The sequence below is a fragment of the Miniopterus schreibersii genome (genome assembly GCF_964146895.1).
Source record: "Miniopterus schreibersii genome assembly, chromosome: X".
Classification (NCBI taxonomy): domain Eukaryota; kingdom Metazoa; phylum Chordata; class Mammalia; order Chiroptera; family Miniopteridae; genus Miniopterus; species Miniopterus schreibersii.
Window position 1 is genome coordinate 72,545,263 of NC_138104.1, and position 24,058 is coordinate 72,569,320.

Sequence of the window (24,058 nt, forward strand, 5' to 3'; positions counted from 1 at the left end):
AGTTGCAGTTGATTATTCAGGATGGTTTTCCTAAATTTTAGTTGTAATTCCAGTAGAGTGTCAGTGTAGCTTCCACTCAGTTTGCCACCGTCTTGGAATCTGATTCAGGTTCTTCGTGCCTCTTGGGTCCTTGTAGTCTCATTCCAGCAACTGCCCCAAGAGTTCGTACTTATTTATTTATTCATTTATTATTTATTTTTAAATATGTGTTTATTGATTGTAAAGAGAAAGGAAGGGAGAGGAATAGATAGAAACATCAATGAGAGACACTTCCACTGGTGCCTCCTGGACTCCCACCACTTGGGATGGACCCCAAAATCCGGGTTTGTGCCCAGACGGAATCAAAGTGAACACCTGTTGGTTCAGGAGTTGACGCTCAACCACTGGGCACAGCGGCTGGAGAGAGCTCTCTTTATATGCTATGTTGATTTTTAAGTGTTGAGGGTTAAAGGAATTAACAAAAGACATACACCAGGGGAGGGAAGTGAAAAACATTTTAAGGCAACAAGGCTTAAAGGAAGGAAAGCTGGGGCCTGGTATAAGCATTCTACATTGTGTCCTCTTAGACAAGATGAAGGCCTTTCATTCTCACCTGATTCTTTTCAGAAAGTAGCCCACAGATGTACAAGGTTCAGGAATTTAGTCTAGAAGGCCTGTGTATTTTTTTAAAATATATATTTATTGATTTTAGAGACAGGAAGGGAGAGGGAGGGAGAGAGATAGAAACATCAGTGATGAGAGAGTCACTGATCGGCTGCCTCCTGCACGCCCCCGACTGGGGATCAAGCCCGCAACCCCGGCATGTGCCCAGACCACAAATCAAACCCCGATCGCCTGGATCCTAGTTGAACGCTCCACCGCTGAGCCACACTCGACTGGGCAAGAAGGCCTTTGTATAGAGTTGGAGGAGCTGTCTGTTCTTCAGTCTTCTGTCTTTGTCCGTAGCTTGGATGAACTGTTTGAACAGGGCACTGCTGCAGGGCTTCATTAGATGTGATCGGGTGCCCCAGAGAAGGAGTATTCCTATCGGAGTGAAGAGAAGGAAGGCAAGTTAGACATTGCCTTAGTGAATTTATTAAACTTATGTCTACCATCATTTTGGTTTTGTTCTCTTTTTTTCATTTTATTTTATAATTCTCAAATTTTTTTCGTATTTTCTCAAGTATTCAATTTAAAATTAATTAAATCTCCTTACATGAATTGTCATTAATCATATTACATAAGGAGAATTTCAAGTAAATACATTGATATTAAATGTATAAAAGGATTTTGGATCTTACAAATAATAAAAAAAAATTTTAAACTATACGACATATATTTTACCTAAAAACTTAGCAAATTGCCAGATTTAATTCTCAATACTTGCAAGATACAACAATGCACGCCCTGACTTATGTTCCTGGGTAAAGGAATGTGGCAATATGTTGCAACTTGTAGAATTCTGTGCAAAGCAGATTGTCTAAAATGTGGGCATAGATTTACTCAAAAAGTTTGTAATATCATTATTTTTTGTACTTCAAAAACCATGTAGGAGTAGTGAAATATACATTTGATTCAGTATAAATAAAGTAGAAGTTTAAGAAAATATCTGAAGGACCTAACGTCAACCATAAAATCTTCACAATTCAATATTGGATACAGAACTATCCCAAGGATATAAAGCTGAAGATGATATGCAAACCATGTTGAAAGTGGTTGGGATATGGGTGATTACTCTTCTTTTCTTTTGACTTTTCTCTGTCTTCACAAATGACTACAATAGGAAGAATATCTTTTACACCCTGAGGGAAAAATACTGGCATGAACATATGACAAATGTCGGTGGGCTTTGTAAATTCCCAGGCCCAGTGGACAGGAGCAAGGGCGTAGTTGGCCTTCACCCATAAGGACAATAAAGTGAGGATGCTGGAACACACACAAAACAAGTGAGTTTCCTATTTGAAAATACAATGTTAAGCAAAAACAAACCGAGAAATATATCTCCTGTCCTTAGGAAGGTTACAGGTTGATATTTAAAGTTGAGATAGGAGTCATGCGGTATTTCTTATTTCTAAGTTGTCCAATATCACATTTTCCGTTTTTTGGTTCTTTTCTGAGACTGGAGAGGGAGAGGGAGAGATAGTGACATAAAGGACAAGAGAGAATCATTCATCAGCTGCCTCCTGTGTGCCCCTCTTGGGGATGGAGCCCACAACCTGTGCATGTGCCCTGACCAGGAATCAAAGCATGACCTCCAGGTTCATGGGTGGACGCTCAAACACTGAGCCACACAGCCAGGTGCATTTTCACTTTGACTACATAGACTACTAAGAGAGAAGTGAATAGAAATTCTTCAGGTCCTATCCAGTGATTTTGAGGACACCTAACTCATGCGAAAAACCCGAGATCAGTAAAAGATGTGAAGCCTCAATGCAACAGGCATCTCATTCTGTCTGCAATACACCTGTATGGATGGGCAGACCTGGAAAGAAATTTCTCACAAACTATTAATGGTCATTGGTGGGTGATAAAACTGTGGTTTACATTACTTTATGTTACCGGTCCTCCAAATATTCTACATTGAGGTTTGACTAGGGTAACTGAAAAATAAACAGATAAAAGCCAATGAGCAGACCATTCAGGGAATCACAAATACGTGATGCTCAGGAACTAAGGCTCCAGGTTTTCAATAGGGACCAGGAAGAATGGAGCAGTTCAGCCCAGGAAGGAGCAGGCCAGCTCCTGTGCTGAAAGAGTTGAGCAATTCTCTCAGCAATGGTTTCAAGCTGTTTTTTTCAAACATAAAAGGAGGGGGAAGGAAACTTTTTATGTTTCCACACTGCCACCTGGTGGCCAGAGAAACTCAGACACATCATTCTTCAAGGAAAAGTCTACTTTTTTCCTGGATTTTACAGAAAACAAAACACTAGAGATGATATGTCAGGAGACAATACCTGATGACAGTGATGGTCAGACACCTCAGGGATGAACTGCACAGACTACTGCAAAACAACACTAACACCTCCTCTTCTTTAGTCCCCCCCCTGGAAAAAATATCAACAATAAGGGAAGTCCCAGGACACAGAACCCACCAGGGGACGAAGGGCTGCTTGGCCTTTGCGGGGTTCTAAACCTGCCTTTGGAGAAAAAGTAAGGGCAATGCTAGTCTCTGAGCAACTCTCAGCTAGAACTTTCCTTTGTGTCCCTGTTGAAAACTGTCAGCTGATGGAAAGGAACTGTGATGTCCAGATGCTGTGCCTCAACTGCCCAATCTGCCTCACATATGGGGCTATACCAATTCCCTGGTCACCCTTCACCCACCCTAGCCTGTGAACATGCTGCTCCCTTGGCACAATCACCTACTTCCTCTCAACCCTCACTCTTGGGGAACCTCCTGGTATTATCAGGCCCAGAAGCCTGACTCCATCAACCCTGGAGCCTCTCCAACTTCAGGGTTGTTCTTCTGAAAACCTGAGGATCACCTTGTGCAGAGTCATGCCTTGAATCCCCTGCCCATCCATAATGTCCACCTCTAGCATTGCCCTCTGTCAACACCTCAACACTATGCAAGGCTCAGCCAGCTGCTTCCTAATCTCTCTGCTTAAACAATCTTCAAAGTTTTCGGGGCCTCAAGTGTGGACCCCCACAGCCTTCCTCACCTTCCCCCAAGTTGCTGCTTGCCCAGCCTCCCTGGGGTTATAAACTCCCCATCTTACACAACCTCTTACTCCAATCTCCCCCCATTTATGCCCTCCTACTGTACCCGAATTAGGGACACAACCCTGCCTGTACGTGAGCACCTGAGTAAAAAAATTGTAACCTTACTGAATTGTTTTAAATTCATGAACAGGATAGCATTGTCTTTCACTTTCAGCCTCATCCAAACTACATCACTACCTCACCCTCTAGCAACCGTCCTCCAATCTAATACAGAAGACAGGATCAATGAGAAGACAGGGGTGAATTTACAGAGCTTCCAAAACGCAATCTGCCGTTATTGCCCAGGCATTTTCTGCTGCTCCTGGGCTTACCTGCTCCTGACTGCAGCCAGCCCTCACCTGTGCTCAGGATCCCCTGTCATCCACCCGCTCACGAGCTTCACTCCTGCGCTTAGCATCACTCCTCTCTCCTGAACCTTCACTGAGGAGCAATGGAGAGGTAACAGAAAGGGGAAATCTACTTGAGTGTACACTTCCTAGAGGCTTGATTCCCAAAGAATCAAGACATGGGTATTAGAAGTAGAGGGCTGTTTGCTTTTCAGTATATATTTTACTTTCCCCAAAGAAGACGGAACACCCCAGATGCTGGCAAAAGAAATCCGTAAGGATTCTGAGCATGTTGAATAGGTGACAGAGTGTTGGAGAGTTGGCATGAGCCTCAAAGGAGATGCTTTACAGTGAGGACGGATGTGCAGGGGTTCCAAGCATAAATGGGTCTGCAAGAAAACCCCATCCTCAGTGCTGTCCCACTCTTTCTACAGATGTAAGACAAAACCTTCAATAGATGCTGGCAGGGCGACTGGCAGCGACCTCACTGCAATCACTGCGCATGCCCAGAAACGCTCCAATCAGGACGCAGCACCTTGGGTCTGCGAGCTCCTGGTTCCTCTGAAGGGACTGTGGAAGCCGCGGGGTCGGGCTCTGTGGGCGGGTTGTTTTGGGTTCCCTGGTACTTGTCATCATCCCCCTTCCCTTCAGCAGCCAGCGGGTCTCTGACCAGCGAGAAATGGCAGGTAGGAACAGTGATTTCCCATAAAGTTTGCGGCCTTCGGTTTCTGTGGCCTGCAGAGGGCAGTGTTGCCTCACCTGCCGCACAGGCCTCCTCCTCCCCGCCCTTCCTACTGGAAAAAAATGGGCCCAGTCTCAATTCTCATTGGTCGCGCCTTCCCGAGCTTCAGCCGCCATCTTGGCGGAATTACTCCCTCAGCGGGTTGGGCACTGGAAGCTTCTAATCCCTAAGCGGAGCGCTTTGCTTTTCATCTGCCTTCTCTTCGGAGCTGCATCTTGCTTGCTTCGAAACTTGTTTCTGCATCTCTGAACGGGGTATTCATTGCATTTCCCCAACTGATTTTGGGATTTACGACCGTTATGAATACAGACTGCAGTTATCAGTCACTCAGACCTCACTGTAGAAAACTTGGGGGCAGATAAAATATAATGAACTAATTAAAACCGCAGTCCCATTACCCAATATTGAGCATTAAGAGTATTTTGTCATCAATTTCTTAGAGATTTTTCTTTTTTTTAGTCCTCACCAGAGGATGTTTTTTCCATTGCTTTTCAGAGCGAGTGGAAGGGGAGGAGAGAGGAAGAGGGAGAAAGATGAGCGCGAGAGGCTACAATAGGTTCCATCCTGCCTGTGCCCCCACCAGGGCTTCGGATCTAGCGACCAAAAGACATTTCGCAAACTGTTGAAAGTTTCTGTAAATCCTCAATTGAAGATGCCAGGTCCTGAGATCCAAAGGTAGCAGCACAGCCCCTTTGGGAGAGCAGCCTGTAGTGCGTGTCCGCTGCACTCTTTTCCCTCAGCATGTGGAGCAGTACCAACCATTTAGGGATGCTCAGTAAATATTGCAAAATGTTTCACAATGTTACTTTTTTCCTTATATATCTATTCCATCTTTTCTTACTCCTTGATTATCGTGTACATTTTTCTACTTGTTGGTTTCTTTTGAATTTGGCCCTTGGCAAGTAAGCATTTGTCTACGTCATTAGCCTTTTTAAAAATTCCATTTCCTGACCACAGACAGGTAAACTGATGACACAGATGCTAGTGAAAAAGGAGAGAGTTCTGTTCGAGTGTCAGACCCCTGAGAAGATGGGGTCTCCCCTCAAACATCCACCCTCACATGGCCACCACATCTCAGTGTAGGCAGAGGATTTGACAAGAAGGGACAGGGAAAGAAGAGCAAAGAATTCAACGGGAGGGGGTTGAAATGTTCTCTTCCTGGAGGCCAGTCCATCCCCATAAGGATGTTGCAACAGGTCAGGTGATGGTCTGGTGAGCGTCACCCTGGTCTTCATCCTGGTTCTATGGCTGAAGGTCAGCAAACCTCCGGGAACTGGGATGATGAAGGTCAGAGTCTGTATCTTATGAAGGTAGTTCCTAGGATTCTTGCCCAAACATGCTGTTTATCTACAAGCTACATTTACAGGGAGAATGTCAAAAGAATGCTGGGGTGGGTTACAGTTTCCTAAGGTTACATTCCCAAGTGACAAGAATCAGAAAAATTTCCTTTATGCCCTGAGGGTAAAATGATGGAGTGACTAAATAACAGATCTTCTCAGTATGTTTTGTAAAGTCCGGGCCCCACTGGACAGGATCAAGGGAGCAGTTGGCTCTTCCCATTGGGCCAAATCAGGTTGCTGGAAGACACACAAAACAAATAGATTTCATACACCTTTCTGTGCCAAACTCAAGTGACCTTTAGTGTGGAAATGGTAGAACAATTCTGGTAAGTGGGAGTTACCGCTGTAATGGAAGCCCTGCCATCATCTGTTTCTTTGAGGTAAAATCATCTCTTGGCTACCCCGCCCCAACCCCTCCAATGCTTGGCCCCTGCCATCTGTTCTGAAGAATTTTGCTCCCACAACTGGCACCTCTCCCTTTATGTGTGGAGTTTAAAGTAATGTTCATGCCTCGGCCACGTACTGAATACCAATCCGTGCAGTAGGACATTTTTGGTAAGAGAAAGCTCAAGCCGCAAATGAGCGAGATTATAGAAGAGGGTCTATGGGTGCTAACACCGCTAGTCCATAAGCACAGAAAAAAAATGTGCATTAGGGCCTGGAAAGGCAAAATCCCATGTGATGTGTTAGCGACTGTGAATTTTCATTTGTTTTGGGTCTTTGAGGCCCTTTAGTGGGGAGTTTCGTCAGGGGAATGGAGTCAGAAAGAACAGGGATGAAAATGACACGAGAGGTAGATGAGCAAGGGCCTTGCCAGCTTTGGGCCACAGAGTAAAACCGCGCAGGAAAGAAGGTCGCTCTCGATGTGACTGCATACACTTTTCATTTTCTGGAGGATATCTCAGAAGAAGGTATCAATGTGCTTTCCTCATGTATATCTCCATCACTGAATGTCCCTCCAAGGCACTCGTGAGTTCTCCACCACAAAACAGACATGGGTGATTGAACAGGTAACTGTTGTAAGTGAATTTAAAGAGTATCTTTTATCACACTCGGTCTCGTGGCTGGGAATTGTGTACAGACTACACACATCACAGGGAATACTGGAGACAGCAGCCACGGCGAGAACATGAGCTCTGCAAGGGCCCAGCTACGAGCTGCTGGGTGCTTTCTGCTGGCCTCCACCCCGTGAAGCAGATGCTGTTACCGCCCTGGTTTTACACCTGTGGAAACTGAGGCACCCAGGAGGAGTCGCTTGTCCAGGGTCTCAGGGCTCCTTACAGAGGGCCCCAAAGTTCAGTCAGACACTGCCGATTGCACACTGCTTTGCAGGATGCTTTCCTGCCCCCAACGTGAGTATGAAATAAAAGACTCTCTTGGGAAGAGGGTCAAACAGCCAGCCAACTTTTCAAAGCGCGTCAGAACATACTTATTGCTCACCACAAAGCGCTAAATGGAAAAGGGGGAGAAGCCAGGTGGGAAGTCGTTCATACAGTGTGATCCCAGGATTATGAAACAATAAGTATCTCCAAAGAGAAGAACCTGAAAGAAATCAGATGCTTGCTCAACTATTTAAAAAATATATACTGAGAACACACTGCTACACACAGTTTTCCCCTCAGTGTTATTGAGAAATAATTGACACACATCACAGTGTGACTGTCAGGCGTGGAGCGTGATGGTTTGATTTTCATACACTGTGAAATGATTACCACGGTAGGTTCAGCGAACACCTATCTTCTCATGCAGATACAATAGAAAGAAGTAAATATGGACAAAACGAAAACAATTTCCTCCTTGTGATGAGAGCTCCTAGGCCTGACTCCCTCAACCCCTTCCCCAGGCATCCTACAGCAGTGTTAGCTAGTCGTCCTGTCGCAGTTACATCCCTCGTCCTTATTTAGCTTATACCTGAAGCTTCTGCCTTTGCATCACCTTCCTCCAATTTCCCTTCAGCCCACCCTCTGCCCCTGGCAACCACAAGTCTCATCTCTTTTCCCTGGACTTTTCTTTTTTTAAAGATTCCACATAAAAGTGAATCATACAGGATTAATCTTTCTCTGACTTATTTCACTTAACATAATGCCGTCAAGGTCCCACTCATGTGCTTGCAAACAGTAGGATTTATTCTTTTCAATGGCTGAATAATATGCCAGTGTCTCTCTGTGTGTATCCATAGCCATATGTGCTACAGCTTCTTGTCCACTTATCCATCAGTGGACACTTAGGTTGCTTCCTTATCTTGGCTATTGTAAAAAATGTTGCTATGTCCTGAGGATGCAGGTATCTTTTCAAGCTTCTATTTTCTTTTTGTTTCTTTTGTTTTGTTGCTTTTTGGGATATATTCCCAGAATCCAAATTGTTGGGTTATATGATATTTCTATTTTTAATTTTTTGAGGATCCTACATGCTTTTTACATAGTTTCTGCATCAACTTACATTCCCACCAAGAGTGCACAAGGGTTCCCTTTATTGCACATCCACACTAGCATGTTTTTATTTTTTGTCTTTAAAAAAAATAACACATAGTTGACATGCAATATTTTATCAGTTTCAGGTGTACAACATAGTTATTCGATATTTGTGTACCTTATGAAGTGATGACCACAAAACGTCTAGGAGTGATGTTTATTGGACTTATCTTGTCTTTTTTATGTTAACCATATTAACAGGTGTTAGGTGGCATCGCATAGTGGTTTTCAAAACAGTATTTTTATTCATTTTTAGAGAGAGAGGGAGGGAGAGGGATAGAAAGAAAAACATTGATGTGAGAGCAGAACACCGATCAGTTGCCTCCTGCACGCCCCTACCTGGGATCGAGCCTGCAACCCTGGCATGTGCCCTGACCAGGAATTGAACCAGCAGCCTCTTGGTGCACGGGATGATGCCCAACCAACTGAACCACGCAGGCCAGGGCTTGAGGTGGTTTTGATTTGCATTTCCCTAATGGCTAGTGGTCTTGAGCATCTTTGCATGTACCTGTTGAGAAATGTCTATTCAGGTCCTTAGCTGATTTCTAAAAGGGTTATTTGGATTTTTGCTATTGAGTTGTACGAGCTTTTTATATAGTGTGCACGTTAACCCCTTGTCACGTACATGGTTTGCAAATACTTTTTTACCATTTCTTTTCACTTGGTTGTGTCTTTTGCAGTGGGCACTCTTTTCTTGATATTTTGAAAATACAATGGTGAGCAAAAAATGTAGCCCAGGTCTTTGGGAAGATTACAGGTCAGGGATTATTTCTGATTTCTCTGTCAGACTTTAAATATAATTTTTAACTCTTATAGGCTACTTTTATGAATAGAAATGAATAAAAACATGTCCAACTCTTTACAAATGATTTTTCAAAAAAACCAATGTGAAAAATCAATGTTTAATAAAAGATGTGGAAGAGACTATGCCATAGGAATTCCCATGGTGTTTACAAAGCACCTAATGAACTTAAGGATGAAAAACTGTAAGAAAATGCATTACTAAATAGTATTAATGGGCAGTTGTGGGTGATGAGACTGGTTTAGACTGTAATATTTAATCAGTCCTCCAAATTTTCTATAGTGAGGTTTGAGTGACTAACTTTTCTGAAGAACTTACTGATGAAGGGTCAAAATAACTTGGGGAAAAGCCATGAGGACCATTCTGAGAATAAAAAATAAAAAAAATTGCACATCCAGGGCACAATTTTCTTTCTGGATATCACCTAAGAGAACAATGCGGCCTCCAGATCAGTCAGGCCAGAGCAATCACGAAGATCCACAACACATGTTGCACAAAAATTGTCTTATAATTTTTTTTAAGCACAAAGGGAGGGGGAGATGTAAGCAATCCCGAAAAAAAGAGCAACACTGCCACCTGCTGGCAAAAGAAACATAGACCGCTCATTCTTCCAGGAAAATTCCCATTTTTCGCTGGATTTCCAAGAAAACAGGACAAACAATATCTCAGGTCACCATACTTTATGACAGTTATAGTCAGAAAAAGCAGGGATGAGCGCAAGGAACCGGTGGGAAACTACACCACCGCCGCCATATTCCGCAGTCCCGCCCTGGGAACCACAGCTACTTTCTTTCAAGTCCCTTGTCCCAGAATGCACCCTGCCGCCGGGGCTGCATTCCCATTGGACAGTTCTAGACCTGCGCCTTGTGCAAAACTGAGGCCACTGCCAGTCTCGAGGCCTCTGTCAGCTACCAGTTTCCTCTGAGGCCCTGTTGCAAACAGCCAGCTGATGGACAGGGCCTGTGCCTCAACTGCCCAATCTGTCCACGTATGGAGCCCTACAAATTCCCTGCTCACCCTTCACCTACCCCAACCTGTGAACACCCTGCTCCCTTGGCACAATCACCTCCCTCCCCTCAGCCCTCATTCTTGGAGAACCTCCTGGTATTATCAAGGCCCAGAAGCCTGACTAGGTCAGCCCTGGAGACTCCGACCTCAGGGGTGTTCTCCTGATCACCTGAGCGGCACCTTGCACAGGGGTCATGCCATGAAGCGCCTTCCCCTCCACGATGGCCACTGCCAGCATGTCCCTCTGTCAACACCTCACCACTGTGCAAGGCTCAGCCGGCTCCCTCTTTCTAATATCCACTTAAAAAGACTTCAAAGTCTGATGGCCTCTAGTGTGGACCCCACAGCCTTCCTCACCTTCCAGCAGGGCCAGCCTTTCCCAGACTACCAAGTCCTATAAATCACGGCTTTCTGTATCTTTTCTCCCTATTCTGTTGTACCGCAATAATGGGTCAACCCTGCTGTATGTGAGCACCTGAGCAGAGGATAAAAATGTTTAACCTTACTGAGTTGTCCTAAATCCATGAAAATGACACCATGGCTTCTCCCTGCCTCACTAATCCTACCTACATCACTCCCTCACCCTCTAGCAACCCTCTTCCATTCTGATGCACAAGACAGGAGCAATGGGGGTGACTTCTCCGAGCTTCCCAGACACACTGGACCTGTTCTGCGCTCACATTCTCTGCTGCTCCTGGGCATGCCTGCTCCTGACTGCAGCCAGCCCTCCCGTGTGCTCAGGATCCCATGTCTTCCACCTGCTCAGGGGCTTCACTCCTGCACTTAGCATCACTCCTCTCTCCTGAACCTTCACTGAGGAGAAATGGAGAGGTAGCAGAAAGGGAAATCTACTGCAGCCTACACTTCCTAGAAGCTTGGCTTCCAAGGAATCGAGACATGGGTATTAGAAGCAGAGGGCTGTTTGCTTTTCACTATGTTATTTACTGTCCCCAAAACAAGACAGAACACGCCAAGATGCAGGTAGCTGAAATGCCATAGGATCCTGAGGATGTGGAATAGATGACAAGAGTGTGGGAGATTCGGTGTGAACCTCTTAGAAGATGATTTACAGTGAGGACAGATGCGCATGGGTTTCAAGCAGCACTGGCTCTGCAAAAAGATCCCATTCTCTCGCCTGCCTCATCCTTTTTTTTTTTAATACATTTTTATTGATTTTAGAGAGGGAGGAAGGAAGACAGAGATATAGCGTGAATGATGAGAGAGTCATTGATCGGCTGCCTCCTGCACTGCCCCTGCTGGGGATCGAGCCTGCAACCCGGGCAAGTGCCCTCACCGGGAATCGAACCTCGATCTCCTGTATCCTAGATCGAGGCTCAAACTGTGGGCCATGACCGCGGGGCCTGCCGCATTCTGTGTCCTGATCCTGGACAAAAACCTTCAGTAGAGGCTGGCAAGGAGGCTGGCAGCAACCTCCCTGGGCTCCACCGCGCATGCCTAGAACCCTCCAATCGGAATGCAGTACCTGCTCCCGTTAGCCCCTCGCCGGGCCTCCTCTTCAGGCCCCATTGCCCTGTTTCCGAGGGCGGGACTATGGAAGTGGCCTTGTGGGGGCCTTTGGGCAGGTTGTTTTCCATTCACCGACACTTGTCATCATCACCCTTGACTTCAGCAGCCCGAGGATCTCTGACCTGGGGAGGAATGTCAGCCAAGACGACTGACTTTCCATCACGTTTTCGGGACTGCAGAGGACAGTGGCGCATCTTGGTTTTGGACAAGCCGCCTGTTCCCCGCCCGCAAAACTGGGATGAGTCCTTTCTATAATCGGTAGATACTTTCTGAGACTCAGAAGCCTCAGCAGACGAGGTACCCATCTTGAATATACGGCTCCTTCTTTGGGTTCAGCAGTGAAAACTCATATTCTATAGCCTGGAAAGCTTTGCTTTTCAAATCTTCTCTTCTAGGATGCTGCCGAGGTTGCTTAGCAACATTGATTTCTGCTTCTCTGAAGGGGATTGTCGTTGGTTTTCCCCAACCCATTTTGAGTTTTATGGGCCTTTATGAATATATATTTCAGTGATGCCAGTCACTCAGACCTCACTGTAGAAAACGTGGGAGGCAGATAAAATATAATAAAGTAACTCAGACCACAGTCCCATCACCCAAAATTGACCATGAAGAGTATTTTCTGATCAATTTCTTAGAGATTTTTCATCAAACACAAGGTGCATTTTGAAGATACTAACGTTCATTTTTGCATCATGATTTCAACCTCCTCTTTGAAAACTCAGTTATACATTTTGGAAAGTCGTTTTTATATTTTAGTTATCTGACTGAAAAATAATGGGGACATATTGCAAACTGTTGAACGTCTTTGTAAATCTTAACTTGAAGACACAACAACCTATGATCCAGAGATGGCAGCACAGCCCCTGTGGGAGAGCAGGGGCTGCAGTGCATGTCTGCTGCCCCTTCCCTCAGCACCCGCAGGAGTGCCTAGCATTTTGGGGGTGCTTAGTAAATACTGTGAAATGTTTTCAAATATTACTTTTCTGGTCATATGTATATACACACACACACACTTACATATGTATATATTACATCATTTCCTAGTCCTTGATTATAATATACAGTTTTCTACAAGATTTTTTTGTTTTGTTTTGTTTTTGTGTGTTTTTTAGTTTGGCCGTTTGCACATCAGCATTTTTCTATGTCATTAGCATTTCTCAAAACCAGATTTTCTGATCACAGGTAAACTCGTGAGACAGATGCTGGTGGTCCAGTCGAGTGTCAGACACTTGAGAAAATGGGGACTCTCCACCAAAAGCCCATCTCCACATGGCCACCACATCTTAGTGCAGGCAGAGGATTTTACAAGGAGAGACACGGAAAGCAGAGCAAAGAAATCAAGGGGAGGGGATTGAAAGTTCTCTTCCTGGTGGCCAGTCCATCCCCATAAGGATGTTGAAACAGGTCAGGTGATGGTCTGGTGAGCGTCACCCTGGTCTTCGTCCTGGATCTATGGCTGAAGGTCAGCAAACCTCCGGGAACTAGGATGACTGAAGGTCAGAGTCTGTATCTTCTGAAGGTGGTTCTTAGGATTCTTGTACAAACATGCTGTTTATCTACAAGCTACATTTACAGGGAGAATGTCAAAAGAATGCTGGGGTGGGTTACAATTTCCTACGGCTACATTCCCAAGTGACAGCAATCAGAAGAATTTCTTTATACCCTAAGGGGTAAATAATGGAGTGACTATATCACAGATCTTCTCAGTGTGTTTTGTAAAGTCCGGGCCTCACTAGACAGGATCAAGGGAGCAGTTGGCCCTCCCCATGGGGTCAAGTCAGGTTGCTGGAAGACTCACAAAACAAGTAGATTTCATACAGGTTTTCTGTGCCAAAAACAAGTGACTTTTAGTGTGGACATGTAGAATAATTCTGGAAAGTGGGAGTTACTGCTATAATGGAAGCCCTGCCATCATCTGTTTCTTTGAGGTAAAATCATCTCTTGGCTACCCCGCCCCAACCCCTCTAATGCTTGGCCCCTGCCATCCCTTCTGAAGAAGAATTTTGCTCCCACAGCTGGCACCTCTCCCTTTATGTGTGGAGTTTAAAGTAATGTTCATGCCTGGGTGACCTACTGAATCCGAATCTGTGCAGTAGGACATTTTTGGTAAGAGAAAGCTCAAGCCGCAAATGAGCCAGATTATAGAAGAGGGTCTATGTGTGCTAACACCGCTAGTCCATAAGCACAGAAAAAATGTGTATTCGGGCCTGGGAAGGCCAAATCCCTTCTGATGTGTTGGGTACTGTGAATTTTCATTTGTTTTTGGTCTTTGAGGCCCTTTAGTGGGGAGTTTTGTCAGGGGAATGGAATCAGAAAGAACAGGGATGAAAATGACACGAGAGGTAGATGAGCAAGGGCCTTGCCAGCTTTGGGCCACAGAGTGAAACCGCGCAGGAAAGCAGGTCGCTCTAGATGTGACTGCATATACTTTTCATTTTCTGGGAGGATATCTCAGAGGAAGGGATCAATGTGCTTTCCTCATGTATACCTCCTTCACTGAATGTCCCTCCAAGGCACTCGTGAGTTCTCCACCACAAAGCAGACATGGGTGATTGAACAGATAACTGTTGTAAGTAAATTTAAAGAGTGCCTTTTATCACACTCGGTCTCGTGGCTGGGAATTGTGTACAGACTACACACATCACAGGGAATACTGGAGACAGCAGCCACGGCGAGAACATGAGCTCTGCAAGGGCCAAGCTACGAGCTGCTGGGTGCTCTATGCTGGCCTCCACCCCATGAAGCAGATGCTGTTACCGCCCTGGTTTTACACCTGTGGAAACTGAGGCACCCAGGAGGAGTCGCTTGTCCAGGGTCTCAGGGCTCCTTACAGAGGGCCCCAAAGTTCAGTCAGACACTGCCGATTGCACACTGCTTTACAGGATGCTTTCCTGCTCCCAACATGAGTATGAAATAAAAGACTCTTGGGAAGAGGGTAAAAGAGCCAGCAAAACTTTTTATTCATTTTTTTTTAAGTATTACAGGTGTCCCCTTTTCTCCCCAATGACCCGTTCCACCCCATCCCACCCCCCTCCCCAGGTCCTCTCCACACGATTGTCTGTGTCCTTGCGTTGTGCATATAAATTCTTTGGTTAATCTCTCCCCCTCCACCCAACCGCCCTCCTCCTTCCCTCCGACATTCATCAGTCTCATCTATGCTTCCATGTCATTGAATCTATTCTGTTCATCAATTTATTAAGTTCTTTAGATTCCACAGATAAGCGAAATCATGTGATGTTTCTCTTTCTCTGCCTGGCTTACTTCACTTAGCATAATATTCTCCAGGTCCATCCATACTGTCCCAAAGGGTACGAGGCCCTTCTTCTTTACAGTTGCGTAGTATTCCACGGTGTAAATGTCCCACAGCTTTTTATCCACTCATCTACTGATGAGCACTTGCGCTGTTCCCAGATCTTAACTATTGAAAATAGTGCTGCTTGGAACATACGGGAGCCTATATTCTCTCTGATTAGTGTTTCCAGATTCTTAAGATATATTCCGAGAAGTGGCATCACTGGGTCAAAACGCAGCTCCATTTTTAATTATTTGAGGATTCTCCGTACTGTTTTCCATAGTGCTTGCACCAGTCTGCATTCCCACCAGCAGTGTACCAGGGTTCCCCTTTCTCCACATCCTCGCCAGCACATGTCATTTGTTGATTTGTTGTTGGCAGCCCTTCTGAGGGGTGTGAAGTGATACCCCATTGTGGTTTTAATCTGCATCTCTGATGATTAGCGAAGTTGATCATTTTCTCATGTGTCTCTTGGCCATCTGTCTGTCCTCTGGAGAAGTGTCTATTCAGCTCCTTTGCCCATTTCTAATTGGATTGCTTGTCTTCCTCTTGCTGAGTAGTATGAGTTCTTCGTACACTTTGGAAATTAGCCTCCTATCAGATAGATCCTTGGTAAATATGTTTTCCCAGACCGTGGGGTTGCTTTGTATTTTGAGGCTGTTTTCCAGCAAAACTTTCCAAAGCATGTAAAAACAGTTATTTCTCACAACATAGTGCTAAATGAAAAAGGAGGACAAGCCAGATACGAAGTCGTTCATACAGTGTGATCCCAGGATTATGAAACAATAAGTATTTACAAAGAGAAGAACCTGAAAGTGATCAGATGCTTGCTCCCAACATGAGTATGAAATAAGAGACTCACTGGGGAAGAGGGCATCCTACAGCAGTGTTAGCTAGCCGTCCTGTTGCAGTTACATCCCTCGTCCTTATTTAGCTTATTCCTGAAGCTTCTGCCCTTGTATCACCTTCCTCCAATTTCCCTTTTCCCCACCCTCCGCCCCTGGCAACCACAAGTCTCATCTCTTTTTCTAAGACTTTTTTTTTTTAATTCCATATATAATTGAAATCACACAGGATTTACCTTTCTCTGACTTATTTCACTTAGCATGATGCCCTCAATGTCCATCCATGTAGTTCCCAATGGTAGAATTTCTTCTTTAATAACTGAATAATTTTCTTCTGTGTGTGTGTGTGTGTTTGTATGAATATATACATGCTGTAACTTTTTGTCCACTCATCCATCTGTGGACACTTAGGCTGCTTGTTTATCTTGGCTGTGTACAAAATGCTGCTATGAACATGAGGATGCAGATATATTTTGAAGCTTGTGTTTTCTTTTTCCTCTTTTGTTTGTGTTTCTGGATATATTCCCAGAATCCAAATTGCTGGATCATATCATAGTTATACTTTTAACATTTTGAGGATCATACTTACTGTTTTCCACAGTGTCACTACCAATTTACATCCCCACCAGCATTGCACAAGGGTTGCCTTTACTGCACAACCAGACTAGTGCTTTTTATTTCTTCTAAGAAAATTAACATATAGTTGATGTGCAATATTATATCAGTTTCAGGTGTACAGCATAGTTATTTGTTATTTATATACCTTATGAAATTATCACCAACAAAAACTTTAACACTGATCTTTACTACATTTACCTTCTTGTCTTTTTTATGGTGGCGATATTAACAGGCATGAGGTGATAACTCATAGTGATTTTGATTTGCATTTCCTAATAGCTAGTGATCTTTAGTATCTTCTCATGCACCTGTTGACCTCTCCTATAGCCCTTTAGAAAACTATCTATTCAGGTACTCACCCAGTTTTACAATGGGTTACTTGGATTTTTCCTGTTACTTGTATGAGCTCTTTATATAGTTTGCATGTTAACCCCTTGTCACAGATATGGTTTGTAAATATGTTTTTCCATTCCATAAGTGGTCTTTTCACTTGGTGCGTGGTTTCTTTTGCGGTGGGCACTCTTTTCTTGACATCTTGAAAATACAATGGTGAGCAAAAACAGCAAAAAATACAGCCTCTTTCTTTGGGAAGATTACAGGTCAGGGGTTATTTCTGATTTCTGTGTCAGCCTTTAAATATGATTTTATACTCTTTTAGACTACGTGGATTTTTAGGAAGTGAAATGAATAAAAACATGCTCAGGTCTTTTCAAATGATTTTTACAAAAGGTAACTAATGTGAAAAATCTCAGGTTCATAAATTATGGGGAAGTGACAATATCATATGAATATCATTGTGTTTAAAAAGCACCTTAAGGTATGAAAAATCTCTAAGAAAATTCATCACTAAATATTAATGCTCAGCGGTGGGTGATGGGACTGTGGTTTAGATTATTATATTTAATCAGTCCTGCAAATTTTCTACAGTGAGTTTTGAATGACGAACGTATCTGAAGAACATTGATAAAGGGTCAAAACAACTTGTGGAAAACCAATGAGGAACATTGAGAAGGCGAAATACCGATAGTGGAACCGGGGCACAAGGTTTTGTTTGGAGATACCACCTAAGGGAGCAACTGGGCCTCAAGATCAGTCAGGCCCGCTTAATCTCGCAAACAATGCGCCATTTCTTGTACAAAAATTGGCCTATCCTTGTTTTTATACGAGCGAAGGGAGGGGGAGAGGTGAGCAAGGACAGCTGCAAGGTGCAACACAGACACCAGCTGATCGGAGGAACTGAAGGCCCCCAATCACGCAACTAAAGCGTCTTTTCCGCGATTTACTCGTGCAGACCAAGGGGATCCAAGGCTGAACCCAGGGGGACTATGAAAAGACCAAGGAAAATTAGGGAATATACCTACAGGTTCCAGCCAATGCGTCCCAGTAAAGTCAATTGCATAGTCCCGCCCTTAGAATCACAGCAACACCTGCTGGGAGTCCGGAAGCCCTTACGGGAAGCTCAAGCAGACCAGGCTGCGCACTGATTGGCCAGTGCTGGGCATGCGCACTAGGATTCAGTGAAGTTGCTGCCAGTCTTCCCGCCGCCCTACTCGAGAGGCTGTGGGCTCCATAGTGGGGGAAGCGCCGGAGCCCGGAGGAGGATGACAACGGCGCTTGTACAGATGCTACAGGTGGAGCGCTGGGGCGCCTGAGGCAGTGGGGAGAAAGGGCCTGGACGTCCTGATGCAGACCCGTAAACTGATAGGTTGCAGCGGGATCCGGGCCTAAACCTCCAGTGGACTTTGGCAGGTAGCCTGCCTGAGTGCAATGAGCTCTGGCGGGCGGGCGGCCGGGCACTCAGAGCCCAGCACCAACTAGACACCGCTTTCGGGTTAACTTGGACTTTGGATGGCACTAGGGATGAGGCCTCCTGGGGCCTTTTTTGCAGGTTCTTTTCCTTTTATCGATACTTCTCAACCTCCAACGCAAAGTCTGCAGGCCAAGGAGCCTCTTAGGCAAACAAAATGTCAGCCCTGAAGGTTAATGTACCCTGCAGTTTGCGGCCTTAGGTTTCTGTGGACTGCAGAGGGCAGTGTTGCATCAGGTATCAACGCAAGCCTCCTCTTCCCCTCCTTTCCTGTTTGAAAAAAATTGTTAGACTCTTTTCTCTAGTAGGCAACTTCTGAGCCTCAAAACCTCAGCAGCCATTGTGGCCAAATTGCTCCCTCAGTGGGTTCAGCAGTGAACCTGGGTATTCTATACACTGGAACAATGATTTTCAAATCGCCTTTTCTTCTGAGCGGCTGCTTAGGTTGCTTAGCAACATTTATTTCTGCTTCTCTGAAGGGGTTCTCATTGGCTTTCTCCAACTCATTTTAGGTTTTCTGGGCCTTTATGAATATATACTTCAGTTATGGCAGTCACTCAAACCTTACTGAAGAAAACTTGAGGGGCAGATAAAATATAATAAAGTAATTCAAACCACAGCCCCATTACCCAATATTGACCATGAAGAGTATTTTGTGCTCAAGAAAACAGCCTGAAAATGCAAAGGGACCCCACGGTCTGGAAAAACATATTGGTCAAGGATGTATCTCTCATAAGGGACTAATTTCCAAAGTGTACAGAGAACTCATACTACTCAGCAAGAGGAAGACAACCCAATTAAGAAATGGACAAAGGACTTGAATAGACACTTCTCCAAAGAGGACATACAGATGGCCAAGAGACATATGAGAAAATGCTCACCGTTGCTAATCATCAGAGAGAAGCAAATTAAAACCACAATGAGGTATCACTTCACACCTGTAAGAATGGCTGCCATCAACAAATCAACAAACAACATGTGCTGACAAGGATGTGGAGAAAGGGGAACCCTGGTACACTGCTGGAGGGAATGCAGACTGGTGAAACCACTATGGAAAACAGTATGGAGTTTCCTCAAAAAATTAAAACTAGAGCTGCCTTTTGACCCAGTGATTCCACTCCTAGGAATATATCATAAGAATCCGGAAAAACTAATCATAAAGAATATATGCACCCCGATGTTCATAGCAGCACAGTTTGCAATAGCTAAGATCTGGAAACAGCCCAAGGCCCCATCAGTAGATGAGAGGATAAAAAAGCTGTGGGACATTTACACTGTGGAATACTACCCAGGTATAAAGAAGAAGGACCTCGTACCCTTTGGGACAGTATGGATGGACCTGAAGAATTTTATGCTGAGTGAAATAAGCCAGGCAGAGAAAGACAAGATCTCGCTTATATGTGAAATCTAAGGAAAGTAATAAAATGATGAACAAAATAGATTCAATGACGTGGAAGCATAGATCACACTGATGAATTTCAGAAGGATGGAGGAGGGCCGATGGGTTGAGGGGGAGAGATTAACCAAAGAATTTATATGCAAAACCCAAGGACAGGGACAGTGGTGGGGAGAGGAACTGGGGAAGGGCATGGGACGGGGCGGAATGGGTCATTGCGGAGAAAACGGGACATCTGTAATATTTTAAGCAAAAATAAAATTTTTTAAAAATGACAACAGCCAACACACACACACACACACACACACACACACAAAGAGTATTTTGTGCTCAATTTCTTAGACATTTTTGATCAAACAAAAGTTGCATTTTAAACATAATAAGGTTTATTTTTGCATCGTGACTTCAACCTCCTTTTTCAATTCATTTATACATTTCCAAAGTTGTTTTTACATTTTTCATTATCTGATTGAAAAATAATGGAGACATATTGCAAAGTGTCAAAAGTTTCTGTAAATCTTAAGTTGAATATGTAATGACCTATGATCCAGAGATGGCAGCACAGCCCCTGTGGGAGAGCAGGGGCTGCAGTGCATGTCTGCCCCTTCCCTCAGCACCCGGAGGAGTGCCTAGCATTTAGGGGATGTTCAGTAAATATTGTGAAATGTTTTCAAATTATATTTTTCTGGTCATTTTTCTTTATGTATAGATAAGATCTCTTTCCCTATTCCTAGATTATAATATACAAGAAGTTTTCTCCGTGTTTTTCTTTGTTTGCTTGTTTTTTGTTTTTTGATCTGGGCCTTTGTACGTCAGCATTTCTCTATGTGAATAGCATTTCTAAAAATCACATTCTCTGACCTCAGGCTGGTCAGTTGACTAATTGAAGGCCATGTAGAGCCTGTTGGTGACACACTCAGGACAGAGGCCAGGTCTTTCCAGTTCCAGGGCTCTTTCCTTCATTCCATAACAAGTTCAAGTGAGATTTAAGGGAACAAGAAGTAGCACAGACTGGCCTAGGTAGAGAAGGTGCATCTTTCATTGTTGCTCCCTGTCTTCATCTCCTGTCAATACACTGAGAGTCCTTCCAGAGGGAAGCTGCCCTGCGGCATATTCACTTGGTTAGAACTTCAGTTCTCCTATGCACATGAGGTGCTTTGGTCCAGTGGTTAAAAACGACAGTCACCCCAGCCTGCCACCTTGGATGATTGACTTGGGCCATGTAATGAGGGGCAGGGTGCATAAAGGAAAACAGACTGAACATGGACTTAGGGGCCGTGTGACCGACATGCTATGGGAATTGGGAACAGTGACATGTGACAGTGAGTAGTGTGTATGAAGCAAGCCTGGTCTGACTGCAACAGACTTTCTCTCTTCAAGTCCACAAACACTACTGACGCTGCTTTGGCAGGCCTCTCACATAACTGAAAAAAAGGCCCATGTTTCTTACCAAATGTTTCAATTTACAGAGTAGTGTACACAAATCATCTGATCTCATTTATAATGACAACTTCTTTAGCACAGAGTGTCCTTTGATTGGACCTGCAGATCCTCCCTAATACTTTCTTCCTGGAGGTCTCCTGCAGGGCTTTAGGCCAGGGCGCCAGAGAACTCCCTCCCAGTTCCAGCTCTGCCAGCCTTCCCGTTTTTGCTCTCTGAGTCTCTGCTTTCTGGGCCTGCTGTTTCCTCAGTTCTAAGACTCAAGCTAAGCTGTTGGTTGAACAGGAGGGCACATCTAGGGAAAGGTGTGGTGAGAGCCCCTGCTGCCAGTACAGAAACTCCTCTTTTTTCTGGTATGTATTGGAATTCTTTCCAGGAAATGTTTATTTTACTTTGACAAGGAGTATGACATCCCCTGGACTACATGGTCTCTAAGATTTTCTCATTGCTCAGTCCACATGACAGGGAGCATGGAGAGGAATGAAATTATAAAGATGAATAGACGGGGCCGCCCTCAGGAGTACCAGGCACTAAAATAAGCTCTAAGCCTAGGTCCCCAAGGCTCTCAAGTTACTCTTCCTGCCATAGTGGTAATGAAAAGATTCCTTGAAAGAGAACTTCCATCATTTTTAAAGCCATTGAATTTTGCTCCCTTTTCCCAAACACTAGACTGTACGCTGGGGTATATAAGTGCATGGACTGCAGCATCACTGAAACAATGAAACTGTATAGAAATTTGACTCCATATTTTTGCTTATTGACTTTTCCAAGAAATATCTTTTCAAATTGAAACTCATACTTTTTTAATATTTGTTATCTAATGGGATACGTGGTTGTATTATTTTGGCACAGACACCCTTTGTTTGTAATCCAAGGGTGTAGGGAAATTCTTTAGTCCCCCTAAAATTTTGATTCCACAGTTTGTGCTCTTGGCTGCGCAAAATCATGTCACTGAAATGTATTGAGAATACACTGTGTCAGGCACTCCTCTAAGTCCTTTGTATGTAGTGTGGTGCCATTTATGACAGAAACCTTCTCTTTTAGGTTAGTATAATTATCCCCATTTAACAGATGTGAAGGAAAACTGCTAGATAACTGCTCATGGGATCTGTATAACATGAACGCTATGATGACTGAGGGGAGAGGTTTCCCTAGAATCTCATTATCAGGAATACTCGTTCTTGCCTTGAAACGTTTGTATCCACCCAGTAGTGACTGTAATTCGTGCAAGTGATCTCCTAGAGCTATTTCCTTTGGACGCTAGAAAATCAGGGTGAAATTAGTGGTAGAACTTAGGGAGGAAAAACCTAGTAAAAGAGATTCAAGGAGAGGTTAGTGGCTTCATTCAGCTGATGTTTGTGTCTATAAGATCAGGTCACTCTCTGAGCTGGAACAAAATGGAGGTTGTACAGGGTAAAGGGATGAGAGGTCCGTGTGCAGGGAAAGAGACAGGTCCATGACTATGGTATTGCTGAGGTTTCAGCGTCTTGTAACTCTCAAAAATGTGTGGTTGGAATGGCTGGGAATTGGTTCAACTTGGCTATCGCTCCCAGGCTTGGTGCAATCTCTTTCTAGCAATGGAGTTTTTCAGAGCTGTTTTTGTGGGCCTTTTTGCTTTTTACATTTTGAGGGTTATAGGAGCTAACAAAATAGGTGCACCAGGGAAGAGAAAAGTTTTCTGAGACAGGGCTTGAAGCAAGGAAAACTGGAATTTAATTAATCTACATTGTCTCCTCGTAGACAAGTAAATCTGAATCCTTTCATCAGCCTATTGTGTTTTTGAAACCATCTTTATTGTTGAGAAAACTAGAGATGTCCCCACTTTTCACCAGGTTCCCACTCCACCCCGTTCCGGAACCGGAGACGTTCACCTTACAAAGACCAAGCGGCACTCGGAGGCTCCGGGTCCAGGAGACTTGACTTAACGCCGGCGGACCCAGAGGAGTCCAACGCCAAAGTCTGAGCCCCGAACATGAGCAGGTAAGAGGTTATATAAGGTACATACTTCCATCTCTGTAGAGGCCAGAACTTGCTTAAAATGAGGGCGGGGTGAGCCTTCTATTGGGAAGTTTCTATCCAGCTTGTCGCCTGGGGGAAATGTGGCCAGATGAAGCAGGGGAAGACCCGGTCACCTTTAAACTAAATCTTCTCTGTCAGTCCCCCTTTGATGCCCCTGAGACGTGCTTCAGAGCGCGTCATCTAGGTGACCTTGCGGCCGGTGCCCACGTAAGGCCAGAATCTTAGCTGTGGTTAGGGGGGAGACTGAATTCTCCATAAACTTCATTAGGAGGTTAAGGATGCAGGGCCCTATTGTGACAGAAAGGATGGTGACAAGGGGTCCCGCGAGGGGGAGTAGCCAGGAGGACCATTGCCCTAATCCTCACCACCCTCTGGCGGCCTCTTGTTCCCTACGTTGTTTGATTCTTGCTCTGAGTTCTTTTACTTTAGGAATTACTATTCTTGACTGGTTTACAAAGTAGCAGCATTCTTCTCGTAGGAAAATGCATGTACCTCCTTTCTCTGCAGTCAGTAAGTCGAGGGCTCTTCTATTCTGGAGAGTTAGTGCTGCAAGGGAGTTTAGCTGGCTTTGGAGCAACACGAGAGAGAGAGTCGGCGACTCTTTCTATGTCATCATTGAGCTCCTGTGACGGTTTATGGTAGAAGTCTCCCGAGGTCCCTAGCCCAGCTACTCCTGTACCTACTCCCGTTGCTATACCAGCCAAGATCAGAAGAGGGATAAAGGCT

At 44.5% G+C, this 24,058-nt stretch overlaps 1 protein-coding gene and 1 pseudogene across 9 annotated transcripts in view; both read left to right on the top strand.

The window, feature by feature from the left end:
• Positions 1-24,058, top strand: part of LOC308551015 (high mobility group protein B1 pseudogene) — a 535,482-nt pseudogene that overhangs the window by 379,933 nt on the left and 131,491 nt on the right. The gene's annotated exons all lie outside the window — the stretch shown is intronic.
• The window catches only part of LOC308550831 (uncharacterized protein), a 109,553-nt gene that overhangs the window by 30,903 nt on the left and 54,592 nt on the right, over positions 1-24,058 (top strand). For 6 of the 8 annotated variants that reach the window (XR_013997966.1, XR_013997967.1, XR_013997968.1 and 3 more), the window contains one exon: positions 23,146-23,293. The exons of the other annotated variants lie outside the window; for them this stretch is intronic. The gene's annotated coding sequence lies outside the window, so the exon portion shown is untranslated. The remainder of the gene's footprint in view (positions 1-23,145; positions 23,294-24,058) is intronic. 8 annotated transcript variants of the gene reach the window in all.